Below are 14,350 nucleotides of genomic sequence, written 5' to 3'. Positions count from 1 at the left end.
GCAAGGATTTTTTTTTCTTTCTCTTGTTACAGACAAATCTGATACACAAGGTTAATATTTTTATATATCAACAGGAACAATTTTCTACACCTATTATTATTTCATAATAATATCTGCTATTGAGGAAATTAATAGGATTTTCTATACAGAATGGCCCTGAGGGTATAACACAGGAGACTAAAGAATATAGAGAAACCAATTCTTGGACATTTAAAATGCTGAATTTAAGCATTATGTCTGAAAGAAAAGAAAGAGCAAGATTAACTAATTCATGCCCAGAAAAAGGAATTTTACATAATCAGGAGTTAGGAATTAGCATATGGAAATAAAGCAAGAGAATACACCTCTGAGACAGATTCCCCCTATTGTCAGCTGTTATGATGTGATGGCTGGGCTAAATTCCAGAGGAGAGAACAAAAATCCCAGAGTTTGGTATGGTAGGCTGATTAATATCCTCCCCAAAGATGTCCACATTCTAATCCCTGGAGCCTGTGAATATGTTATTTTACATCGCAAAGGAGCTTTGTAGGTGTGATTAAGGATCTTGAGATGGGGATATTACCTTACATTATCTGGATGGGCTAAATGTAATCACAAGGGTCCTCCTAAGAAGGAGGCAGGAAGATCAGAGTCAGTAGATATGACAATGGAAATAATAGGTTAGAATGATTTAAGGAATGGGTTATCAGCCAAGGAGTGATGGTGATCTTTAAGAAACTGAAAAAAAGCAACAAAATGTGTTCTCCTCTGAAGCCTCTAAAAAGAACTCAGCCCTGCTAACATCTTGGTTTTGGATTTCTGATCTTCAGAACTGTAAGAGAATAAATTTGTGTTGTTTTAAGTCACTAAAGTTATCATAATGTAGTACATCATTAACAGGAACTAACTGATTTGACAGAGACAAACTGTACCATGATTCCAAGTAGAACCTTGTTGAGGAGACAAGATCCTAGAGAGCCCCCATGACCTGACTTGGAGTGAGAAGAGTAGAATAGAAAACTACAATTACAGAAAAACAATGTTCTGGTATTATGTTTCCTGCTACTTAGCTGAATGAATGCTAATAATAGAAATGAAGTTTAATTATAGACAAAAAAAAAGCGTGTTGCATTACTTAGCAAAGTTTCATTCCTACTCATTTGATTTATTCTTTGGCTTGGTTAATTTAAGTTACAATTTGGAGAAAACAGATTCTTTAGCTTTGTCTTAAACAGCTCATTGTCAGTTATCTATCAGACATTAAAAAAAAAGCTGAAATATTTAAACTGAAACAGGCATTTCTAACAGAACATTTCATCTCTCACCAATAGACTAGGGTAACAGGCATTTGGGGAAATAAGACATTTAGAGTTTGTCATTCAATTTCCAATTAACAGAAGAATCCCCATGAGTTCCCTGAATGTCTTGTTAAGATTAAATCTTCAATGGCTATTTGTGTTTGCTCCTTACTGTGTTATGGAAAGCATAAGATTATTTGCTATAGTGAAGTGGCAGTTTCTAGAATGACTTAAACAAAACAGCTATAAGTAACAAACAATCCTCCTTAATTCAGGACCAGAAGCCAATCAATATACATAAACAGTATTAAGTAATGAATATCTATCTTCAATTAATTTTAGCTTTTATAAAATCTACATGAAATAATTTATGAACTATTCATTTGTGAATATCCCAATCCCCTTTTTATTCCCATTAGTAAAAAGATATGATATATAATCATCAGAATCTTACACCTGCCATTTTAAGCTTAATTTCAATTTTCTGTATAAAACATTTTTGTTCCTATTAAATAAAGTTGAGGCAGATAGATGAGGGTAGATTTCCTAGAAAAACATATATGGATAAGGAAGGTTCTCAGCACTTCTGAAACAATATGCTGTATTAGTAGTTATTGAACCTATTTATTTGTTCATTTATCCCCACCCCCCATCCCAGCAATGCACAAACCTATAGTCTATTTTCTACAGAAAAATGACAGGGATATTTTTTTAAAAAAATTATAAATCTCCAATGGTTTTCCAGTCCGTAAGATCTAGATTACCTACTTTCTTCTTGAAAACCACCTTATCTTGTCTCACTTGACAAGTTTTCTAAATTTTAGCCACATTGACATTCTATCTGCTAACTTTTTTTTTTTTTTTTTTTTTTTTTTTGCTGTACGCGGGCCTCTCACTGTTGTGGCCTCTCCCGTTGCAGAGCTCAGGCTCCAGACAAGCAGGCTCACGGGCCCAGCTTCTCCACAGCATGTGGGATCTTCCCGGACCGGGGCATGAACCCGTGTCCCCTGCATCTGCAGGCAGACTCTCAACCACTGTGCCACCAGGGAAGCCCTATCTGCTAACTTTTAACTCATGGTTACACTTGTCAACTTTCCTGTGTTAAGAGTATTAAACTCTTCCAGTATACACCAACATTTTAATAGGTTACTTAAAATATTAATTGATTAATTTTGGAGGTACATTATATATAACAATATTATTTGTATACCTGGAGAAGAATTTTGGAGTATTTCAAATATGACTTGCAATTATTTATTTTATTTTTCATAACATTACAAAATAATACTGTGTCTGTATCTTAGAATTTGGTAGTATTCTTTTACTGCACATAGTATTATCTTAAAGACAACCAGATTCCTGTGGAAGGAAATAATAAAAAAAAAAAATCAGAAGCCTGTTCTTTATGTAGGAATGCATATTTTCACATTTGTTTTAATAATATAGTCTGTTGAATGACAGAGGTAGCAAGTATTTTGTATGGAATCATAACTTTATATAGATTTCAGATAAAATTATTTTGCCAGAAAAAATCTGAATAAGTTTGTGACTTGTAATTTGTGTAGTTATCTGTTAACAAACTTACAGAAAATTACTAATTTATAGCTTATAAGTAAAATATTGGAATAAACTTTTTTCTGATATTCCAATAATTTTATTAAAATTATAAAATTTATTAAAATTTTATTAAAATATAAAACCTAACCTTACACCTAAAGGAACTAGAGAAAGAAGAACAAATAAAATTCAAAGTTAGCAGAAGGAAAGAAATCATAAAGAACAGAGCAGAAATAAAAGAAATAAAGACTAAAAAAAAAATGGAATAGACCAATGAAACTAAAAGCTTGTTCTTTGAAAAGGTAAACAAAATTGATAAACCTTTACCCAGACTCGTCAAGAAAAAAAAGGGGGAGGGCCCAAATCAGTAAAGTCAGGAATGAGAAAAGGAAAGTTACAACCATAAGAAATACAAAGGATCGTAAGAGACTACTATGAAAACTATATGTAAATAAAATGCACAACATAGTAGAAACAGACAAATTTTTAGAAATGTACGATCTCCAAAGACTGAAACAGGAAGAAATAGAAAATATGAACAGACCAATTACCAGTAATGAAATTGAATCAGTAATTTAAAAACTCCCAACAAACAAAAGTCTAGGACCAGAATCCTTCATAGGTGAATTCTACCAAATATTTAGAGAAGAGTTAACACCCATTCTTCTCAAACTATTCCAAAAAATTTCAGAGAAACACTTTTGAACTCATTCTTTGAGGCCAGATCACCCTGATACCAAAACCAGAAGAGATATCACAAAAAAAGAAAATTACAGGACAATATCACTGATGAACATGGATGCAAAAATCCTCAACAAAATATTGGCAAACCAAATCCAACAATACATTAAAAGTATTATACACCATGATCAAGAGGGATTTAGGACAGGGATGCAAGTTTTTTTCAGTATCTGCAAATCAGTAAATGTAATACACATTAAGAAACTGAAGAATAAAAACCATATGATCATCTTAATAGATTCAGAAACATACTTTAGCATAATAAAGGTCTTGTGTGATGAACCCACATCTAATGTCATACTCAATGGTGAAAAGAAAAAGCATTTCCTCTAAGATCAGGAACAAGACAAGGATGTCCACTTTCGCCACTTTTATTCAACATAGTTTTGGTAGTCCTAGCCACCGCAATCAGACAAGAAAAAGAAATAAAAGAATTCAAATTGCAAAGGAAGATGTGAAACTGTCACTGTTTGCAGATGACAGGATACTATACCTAGAAAATCTAAAGTTGCTACCAGAAAACTACAAGAGCTCATCAATGAATTCAGTAAAGTTGCAGGATACAAAATTAACATACAGAAAGCTGTTGCATTTCTATACACTAATAATGAAATAGCAGAAAGGGAAATGAAGGAAACAATTCCAATTACCATTGCTCAAAAAAAAAAATACTTAGGATAAACCTACCTAAGGTGGTGAAAGACTGGTACTCAGAAAACCATAAGACACTGATGAGAGAAATTGAAGACAACATAAACAGATGGAAAGATATACCATGTTCTTGGATTGGAATAATTAATATTGTTAAAATAACCATACACAAGGCAATATACAGATTCAATGCAGTTGTTAAAATGACCATACCCAAGGCAATCTACAGATTCAATGCAGTCTCTATCAAAATACCAATGGCATTTTTCCCAGAACTATAATAAATAGTTTTAAAATTTGTATGGAAACAAAACAGACCCCAAATAGCCAAAACAATCTTGAGAAAAGAAGAACAGAGCTGGAGGAATCATGATTCCTGACTTCAGACTATTATACAAAGCTATGTAATAAAAGAGTATAGTACTCTCACAAAAATAGACCCATAGATCAATGGAACAGAATAAAAAAGACCATAAGCACTTATGGTCAATTAATCTATGACAAATGAGGCAAGAATATAAAATGAAGAAAAGACAGTATCTTTGGTAAGGTGTGCTGGGAAAACTGGACAGCTACATGTAAAAGGATGAAATTAGAACATTCTCTAACTCCATGTACAAAAATAAAATGGATGAAACAGCTAAATGTGAGACCAGAAACCGTAAAACTTTTACAGGAAAAAATAGGCAGAACACTCTTTGACATAAATTACAGCAATATTTTTTTGGATCTGTCTCCTAAAGCAAAGTAAATAAAAGCAAAAATAAACAAATGGGATCTAATTAAACTTAAAAGCTTTTGCACAGCAAGAAAAACCATCAACAAAATGAAAAAAGAACCTACTGAATGCGAGAAAATATTTGTGAATTTGTGACGGGTTTAGGTGCTTTAAAAATCATAAAGATAAATGTTGGAGACCATTATAGGAAGTGTCAACAGAAATAAAAGGAATAATAATCCTTCAAGAAATATGAATTTTAATAAAACTTCCATTTTAGCACCACAATCCATATCAAGTCAGGTTCACAATTAACATATTGACTGGGGGATTTCTGCAGAAACTAAATGCCTGTGGCCATAATATGTCTCCAGTCAAAAACATGTTAATAGTCAAATTTGTTTCCTTGTCCATTCAAAATATATTTGTATGGTTAGTATGACAGATATTTATTTAACATTAGGCCACTCTAAATGTTGTCCACGTCTTCTCTTTTATAAGTGTGGTTTGTTTTAACCATGTGCCACATGAAAGGAAGGAAAAATATAAGTGGTCAACCCAATTTAAAAAATTCAGTGTTGCTTCTTTTTTTTTTGGTCTTCATGCAAATTGTAACTTGATTGTATATGAGATTTTATTTGAGCACAATACTTTGAATATAATAAATAATAATGAAATCGGGAACAATTCCCATTTGGGTGAACTGCATTTGTTGTTGTTTTTATTTTTGCCATATATTTAAAATACTAACTTAATAACAGATACTTCTTATCATAGAATATAAGATGTTATAAACAAATGAGAGATGAAAATAAAGTTGTAAATTTGTGAAAATAAAATACCTGGAAGTAATCACCTATCACTTCCAAATGCAAAAGTCAGAAACCACATAAGTAATATGATAGAATGTTTGTCACAAACCTCCTCAAAAAACAAAGTTAAAAATAACCACAATCTGTAGGCTTAATATAATCATTGTTACATAATATATAGTTTAGTAAAAGTAATTATAAACTATATAATTTAATTATAGAGCATCCCTGTATACAAATTAAGACAAGCAAAATCTATATGTGAGGTCATAATAGGTTCCAGATGGCCTTATTAACTGATAAAAATGTTAACTGAACGAAGGATAATAACTATAATAAGGAGCTAGATTCTAACTTCAGATTAAATTTCTCTTGCATGTGCAATCTTCCCTGTGGTTTTCTACTTGGAAGTCACAATTATTGCTTAACAGCAGGAAGCCTTCTGAAGTTTTTTGTGAAAGGTCTGAAATTTTGTGAAGTTCTGAAATTCTTTGATTGTCCCCTAGGACTATTTTATAAAACTTTGAGTTTTAATATTTTTAACTTCATGTAATTTTACAAATTAAACCACATATTAAGTGCACTAAGAAAGTGCTATATTTAAGCAACTCTTCACAGGACCCTTTTGGAAGATATGTATTTTTCCATAACAATTTACCTGGTTCCATGACAAACTGCAGGTGATTAATATGTTTGCCATTTTAAATCTCTATATCAGATAGTGTTTAAAATGGTATACAATCCATATCCAAAGTTTTAATCCAATTATTTAATTTAACACAATCCATATCCAAAGTTTAATTACTACCCTTGACATAGAATGTAAATAATTGGCTTTAACAGGAGTCAAAATATTACCTATGAATCATATTAGACTATTCTGTGTTAGGACTCATGCACTATATCATGTTATAGTATTATGTGTCAACTTGGGTAGTTCACGGTACTTTATTTAATGTATTTGGTAGATTCGCTACAATCAGTGACTTCAGGTAAAGATTACCCTTTATAGTGTAAGCCTCACAGAATCAATTGAAAATCTTGAGAGCAAAACCTGAAGTTTCCAAGAGAAGAAGTCCTGCCTGAGCTTTCCAGCCTACCTGCTAGTCCTATAAGTTTAAATTCAATACTGGAACATCAACCCAAACTGGGTTTTAGGCTTGCCAGCCTGCCCTACAGAATTTGGACTTGCCATCCCTACAACTCATGAGCCAATTCCTTAAAATAAATCTCTCTTAATTCTCTCAGTGGGCTGTCTCTCTCGATATATCTTTATATAGATATAGATATATATCTCCTATTATACATACATATATTATACATTATGGTTATTTATATATAATTATAATAATATACATATAATATATAATCTATAATATACATACATTTTATATATCCTATTATATATTTAGACATAATTTCATATATATCAATATATATATCATATACAATATATGTTTTTTGGGGAACCCTAACATACTCTGGGAACCATTAATCTGTTCTCCATCTCAATAGTTTTATAATTTTATCATTTCAAAAATTTTATATGAATGAAGTCATACAGTATGTAATCTTTGAGACTTTCTTTTTACTCAGCATAATTCTGGAGATTCATCTAGCATTTGTAACTATCAATACTTTCCTTTTTACTGTTGAGTAGTATTCCATGGTATAGATGTACCACATTTTGTTTATTAATTTATACATTTAAGGACATGTGGGTTGTTTCAAGTTTGGGGCTATTATGAATAAAGTAGCTGTGGAAAATACTGTACAATTATTTATGTGAATATAAATCATTAGGTCTCTGAGATAAATGCCCAGGAGACCAATTCCTGGTTCATAAGGTAGCTGCATAATTAGGTAAGTAATAAGCTGCCTACCTGTTTCCCAGAGTAGCTTTGTTGCACTACGTGACCATGATTAATTTAAAAGTGATCCAGGTCCTCATATATACACTACCATATGTAAAATAGATAGCTAGTGGGAAGCAGCCACACAGCACAGGGAGAACAGCTCGATGCTTTGTGTCTACCTAGAGGGGTGGGATAGGGAGGGTGGGAGGAAGAGGCAAAAGGTAGGAGATATGGGGATGTATGTATATATATAGCTGATTCACTCTGTTATACAGCAGAAAACAACACAACATTGTAAAGCAATTATACTCCAATAAAGATGTTAAATAAATTAATTAAATTAAATAAAAGTGATCCAGGTCCTCAATATTTTCATGAGTGCTTGGTTTGTCACTATTTTTTAGAATTTTATTTTAGCCATTCTGATTGGTTTGTAATCTCTCTGCCTTCTCAAAATGAAGTAGACTGATTCCATCCATTTTATTTTTCTTTTTCAAAATTGTTTTAGCTATTCTACTTCCTTTATTCTCCATATAAATTTTAGAAAGATCTTATCTATATCTACAAAATATCTGGCTGGGATTCTATGAGTAATTATAGGAAACTTATACGTGAATTTGGAGAGAGGTGACATATTTACTCTGTTGAACCTTCCAACCCTTGAGCATAGTCTATGTCTCCATTTACTAGATTTCCTTTGATTTCTTTCATCAGAATGTTCTGGCTCAGCATCCAAGTCCTACATATATTTTCTTAGATTTACAACTAAGCATTTCTTTTTTTTTCTTGAATGATAGTAATGTTTGAATGAATGTCTGTGGATCTTGTTCCCTGAGACCTTGCTAAACACATTATTGTATGATTTTTAAAATAGATAACTTGAGATTTTCTACATAAATCATTCAACAGCAAATATACAAATTAAATATAAAATTTTATTTCTTCTTTTCTAATCAGTACACCTCATATCATTTTCCACTTTTCTTGCATTCTAGAACTATGTGGAATAAGGGTGATGAGAGTGGACACCCTTGTCTTCTTTCTTGTTAGCAGGGAACACTTCAGTCTTTCACCCTTAAGTACAAAGTTAGCTGTAGAGTTTTTCATGGATGTTCTTCATAAAGTTGAGGAAGTTCTCTCTGTTCCTAACTTGCTTATGATTTTATCATGAGTGGATGTTGAATTCTGCCAAATGCCTTTTCCTTGTCAACTGATATGATTGTGTGATATTTCTTCTTTTGACTGTTAATTTGGATTACATTGATTTTAAAATATTTGACCAGCCTCACAGACCTGGAAAAAAGCCCACTTGGTATGCTGTATAATTATTTTTATATATTGCTGAATTATATTCGCTAATATTTGTTAAGGATTTTTCTATGTTCAAAAGGCATACTGATCTGTAGTGTTGTTTTTTGTTTTGTTTTGTTTTGTTTTTCTCCTGTCTTTGTCAGGTTTTTGCATCAGGGTAATATTAGCTTCATAAAAAGGATTGAAACATATTCCCTCGACTTCCTCTGAATAAAAAACTTTGTGAGCAATTACTTAAAACTTAAAATACCTGAGAACTGTTCATTCATTTTTCCCTATTTACATTTCTAATAATTTTTAATTATCCCTCCTTGAAGAATACCTCTCAAAAAGGAATTTACTTAGACCTTATTCCAATATTTGCCCCCAAAATTTAGATCCTATAAGATATATGGCAATTTGCTCCATATGAAATATACAAGGTGATATTTCTATTTTTATATAAATGGAAACTTACATTGGATTAATGCAACTCTAAACAACTTTGAAACTGATAAATATAAAATTCTGGAATCTTTGGGAAAATAAGCTATATGTAAAATAAGTTATTTGAAAAGAGTCAATCTGGAACTTGAGCTGCATTTCTTAATATTAGAATTTTTGAAGACTATATTAATGTAAAATGGATGAAGGAGGTAGCAAATAAAATATTCTAAGAAGAATGAGTAGCACATTCAGAGGTACAGAGCCTTGAGAGAAAGGCAGGAACTTGCAATCATTGGGTTAAGCTGGTCCTCAATGATTTTACTGAGTGCGGGTGGAAAGGGGGTATAGTTAGAAACTTCACAGAATTCTGTGCTCTATGCTCTGCCTAGGCCTGATTTATATTCTCAATAAATAACTTTTTTTTTTAAATCTCAAAGCCTTTGCACTTTTTGTTTTGTCTGTTTCAACCACCATTAATTTCTCTAGAATTTGGGGCTAATTTCTTTTCATCATTCAAGTCTCAGTTACCAGTTATTGAGAGGGATCTTCCCTGACCACCTTATCTAAAGGAATTTTCATTCATATCACTTTGTCTTAACATGCTACTTTTAGAACACTACCACCCATTTTAAATTAACTTAGTCATTTATTAATAGGTTTGTCTCTCATCACTTATAAAATGTACTTAATATGGGAGGAGGACCCTTGTCTAATTTAAGTTCTAGATCCCTAATCACCTAAAAAAAATTCCACCACAGTATAGTCTATGGAAAAAAAGGATAAAATGAATATAATACAAATAAATAAACAAATTATGAAGTGCCCTGCCTATTGTATTAAGGAGTCTTGAATATTCCTTTTTGTTCAATGACAAATGACCAAAATAACTGAAATAATGTTGTTAAAATATTAAATTGTTTGGGAGATAATGATTTCAGCAGTGTGGAGGATGTAATAGAAGGAGAAAGTATATGGTCAGGGAAATATAATTGATGTTGCTTACATATATTTTGCACAACACCTGATGCCTAGTTAGTCCTCTATAACTATTAGTTTTTTTAATGCTATTTCCAGGCAGCATAAGAGACTTTGCTTAATCATTTACGTGGATAGAATTTTCTCTGGAGATATAGCAACATTTTTAATAGCTAATTATTTGTCTTCAATTAAAATGCCTTTAAGCATGATACCTAAACTGATGTGCCTTGAGACACTGAAGCTGGTGAACAAAAACAGAATTTAAATCAATTTTTTTAAATTCCTATAATTGAAAATATATCTAAAATGTTGGTTGGAACAGAAATAAGCTGCTTTCTTAAAGCTGGTCCACTATGAGTACTTTATATGCTAATATTTATTGTATATCTTCAGAATGCTGTAGTTTATGGAGAATTTCTTGAATTCATTTGGCCATTAACACTTCCTCTACCCCTGCCCTGTTATAAGATTATCATTCTGAGGGACATCAGTAGTAGTTTGGGAAATGCTGCTTCAGAATTTTAAGTGTTTATATTGTTAACATAAATCTTGGTTTCATCTTTCAGGGGAAAAACATGCCCTCTGATATATTGGAAATTTTGATTTCAGGTTTATTTGATCTTTTTCATTGTTGAGGTGATTTCATCAGTGTTTTACAGACTTTTTTTTTTTTTTACTCAAATAGCAAACATAATGTTGTTATTATAATAGTATACTAGAGCACTTCATACTATGTGATGTAAAAACTGATTTGTTTGGCTTTTGAAAGCATTGACCTGAAATGTCTACAGTATTTTTTAATTATTTTTTCCTCTGGTATTAGATTTTTTTTTGAATTTTATTTCATTTATTTTTTTATACAGCAGGTTCTTATTAGCTATACATTTTATACATATTAGTGTATATATGTCAGTCCTAAACTCCCAATTCATCACACCACCCCCCACACACACCACTTTCCCCCTTGGTGTCCATACGTTTATTCTCTACATCTGTGTCTAAATTTCTGCCCTGCAAACCGGTTCATCCATACAATTTTTCTAGGTTCCACATATATGTGTTAATATATGATATTTGTTTTTCTCTTTCTGACTTCTTGATTCTGCATGACAGTCTCTAGATTCACCCATGTCTCTTCAAATGACCCAATTTCGTTCCTTTTTATGGCTGAGTAATATTCCACTGTATATATGTACCACTTCTTCTTTACCCATTATCTGTCATTGGGCATTTAGGTTGCTTCCATGACCTGACTATTGTAAATAGTGCTGCAATGAACATTGGGGTGCATGTGTCTTTTTGAATTATGGTTTTCTCTGGGTATATGCCCAGTAGTGGGATTGCTGGATCATACGGTAATTCTACTTTTAGTTTTGTAAGGAACTTCCATAGGGGCTGTATCAACTTACATTCGCACCAACACTGCAAGAGGGTTCCCTTTTCTCCACACCCTCTCCAGCATTTGTTGTTTGTACATTTTCTGATGATTCATATTTGAACTGGTGTGAGGTGATACCTCATTGTAGTTTTGATTTGCATTTCTCTAATAATTAGTGATACTGAGTGGCTTTTCATGTGCTTCTTGGCCATCGGTATGTCTTCTTTGGAGAAAGGTCTACTTAACTCTTTTGTCCATTTTTGGATTGGGTTGTTTTATTTTTTAATATTGAGCTGCATGAGATGTTTATATATTTTGGAGATTAATCCTTTGTCCATTGATTCATTTGCAAAGATTTTCTCACATAGTGAAGGTTGTATTTTCGTCTTGTTTGTAGTTTCCTTTGCTATGCAAAAGCCTTTAAGGTTCAGTAGGTCCCATTTTTTTATCTTTGTTTTTATTTCCATTACTCTAGGAGGTGTATCAAAAAAGATTTTGCTATGATTTATGTCAAAGAGTGTTCTTCCTATGTTCTCCTATAAGATTTTATAGTGTCTGGTCTGACATTTACATCTCTAATCCATTTTGAGCTTACTTTTGTGTATGGTTAAGGGAGTGTTCTAATTTCATTCTTTTACATGTAGCTCTCCAGTTTTCCCAGCACCACTTATTGAAGAGACTGTCTTTTATCCATTGTATATCCTTGCCTCCTTTCTTATACATTAGTTGAACATAGGTGTGAGAGTTTATCTCTGGTCTTTCTATCCTTTTCCATTGATCGATATCTCTGTTTTTGTGCCAGTACCATATTGTCTTGATTACTGTAGCTTTGTAGTATAGTCTGAAGTCAGGGAGTCTCATTCCTCCAGCTCCATTTTATTCTCTCAAGACTGCTTTAGCTATTCAGGGTCTTTTGTGTCTCCATACAAATTTTAAGATGTTTTTGTTCTAGTTTCGTAAAAAATGCCATTGGTAATTTGATAGGGATTGCATTGAATCTGTAGATTGCTTTGGATAGTAGAGTCACTTTCACAATATTGATTCTTCCAATCCAAGAACATGTTATATCTCTCCATCTGTTGGTATCATCTTTAATTTTCTTCATCAGTGTCTTATAGTTTCTGCATACAGGCCTTTTGTCTCCCTGGGTAGATTTATTCCTAGGTATTTTATTCTTCTTGTTGCAGTGGTAAATGCAAGTGTTCCCTTAATTTCTCTTTCAGATATTTCATCAGTGTATAGGACTGCAAGAGATTTCTGTGCATTAATTTTGTATCCTACAACTTTACCAAATTCATTGATTAGCTCTAGTAGTTTTCTGGTGACATCTTTAGGATTCTCTATGTATAGTATCATGTCATCTGCAAACAGTGACAGTTTTACTTCTTTTCCAATTTGTATTCATTTTATTTCTTTTTCTTCTCTGATTGCCATGGCTAGGACTTCCAAAACTATGTTGGATAATAGTGGTGACAGTGGACATCCTTGTCTTGTTCCTGATCTTAGAGGAAATGCTTTCAGTTTTTCACCATTGAGAATGATGTTTGCTGTGGGTTTGTCGTATATGGCCTTTATTATGTTGACATAGGTTCCCTCTATGCCCACTGTCTGGAGAGTTTTTATCATAAATGGGTGTTGAATTTTGTCAAAAGTTTTTTCTGCATCTATTGAGAAGATCATATGGTTTTTATTCTTCAAATTGTTAATATGGTGTATCACATTGACTGATTTGTGTATATTGAAGAATCCTTGCATCCCTGGGACAAATCCCACTTGATCATGGTGGATGATCCTTTTAATGTGTTGTTGGATTCTGTTTGCTAGTATTTTGTTGAGGATTTTTCTATCTATATTCATGAGTGATACTGGTTTGTAATCTTCTTTTTTTGTAGTATCTTTGTCTGGTTTTTGTATCAGGGTCATGATGGCCTCATAGAATGAGTTTGGGAGTTTTCCTTCCTCTGCAATTTTTTGGAAGAGTTTGAGAAGGATGGATGTTAGCTCTTCTCTAAATGTTTGATAGAATTCACCTGTGAAGTCCTCTGGTCCTGGACTTTTGTTTTTTGGAAGATTTTTAATCACAGTTTCCATTTCATTATTTGTGATTGGTCTGTTCATATTTTCTATTTCTTCCTGGTTCAGCCTTGGAAGGTTATACTTCTCAAGAATTTGTCCATTTCTTCCAGGTTGTACATTTTATTGGCTTAGAGTTGCTTGTAGTAATCTCTTAGGATGCTTTGTATTTCTGCAGTGTCTGTTGTAACTTCTCCTTTTTCAGTTCTAATTTTATTGATTTGAGTCCTCTTCCTCTTTTTCTTGATGAGTCTGGCTAGTAGTTTATCAATTTTATTTATCTTTTCAAACAACCAGCTTTTAGTTTTACTGGTCTTTGTTAATGTTTTCTGTGTTTCTATTTTATTTATTTCTGCTCTGATCTTTATGATTTCTTTCCTTCTACTAACTTTGGGTTTTCTTTGTTCTTCTTTCTCTAGTTCCTTTAGGTGTAAGGTTAGATTTTTTATTTTTTTTGAGATTTTTCTTGTTTCTTGAGATAGGCTTGTATTCCTATAAACTTCCCTCTTAGAACTCCTTTTGCTGCATCCCATAGGTTTTGGACCATCGTGTTTTCATTGTCATTTGTCTCT

Source organism: Orcinus orca, chromosome 17 (assembly GCF_937001465.1).
Source record: "Orcinus orca chromosome 17, mOrcOrc1.1, whole genome shotgun sequence".
In the NCBI taxonomy this organism is placed as follows: domain Eukaryota; kingdom Metazoa; phylum Chordata; class Mammalia; order Artiodactyla; family Delphinidae; genus Orcinus; species Orcinus orca.
This window is presented reverse-complemented; position numbering follows the sequence as displayed.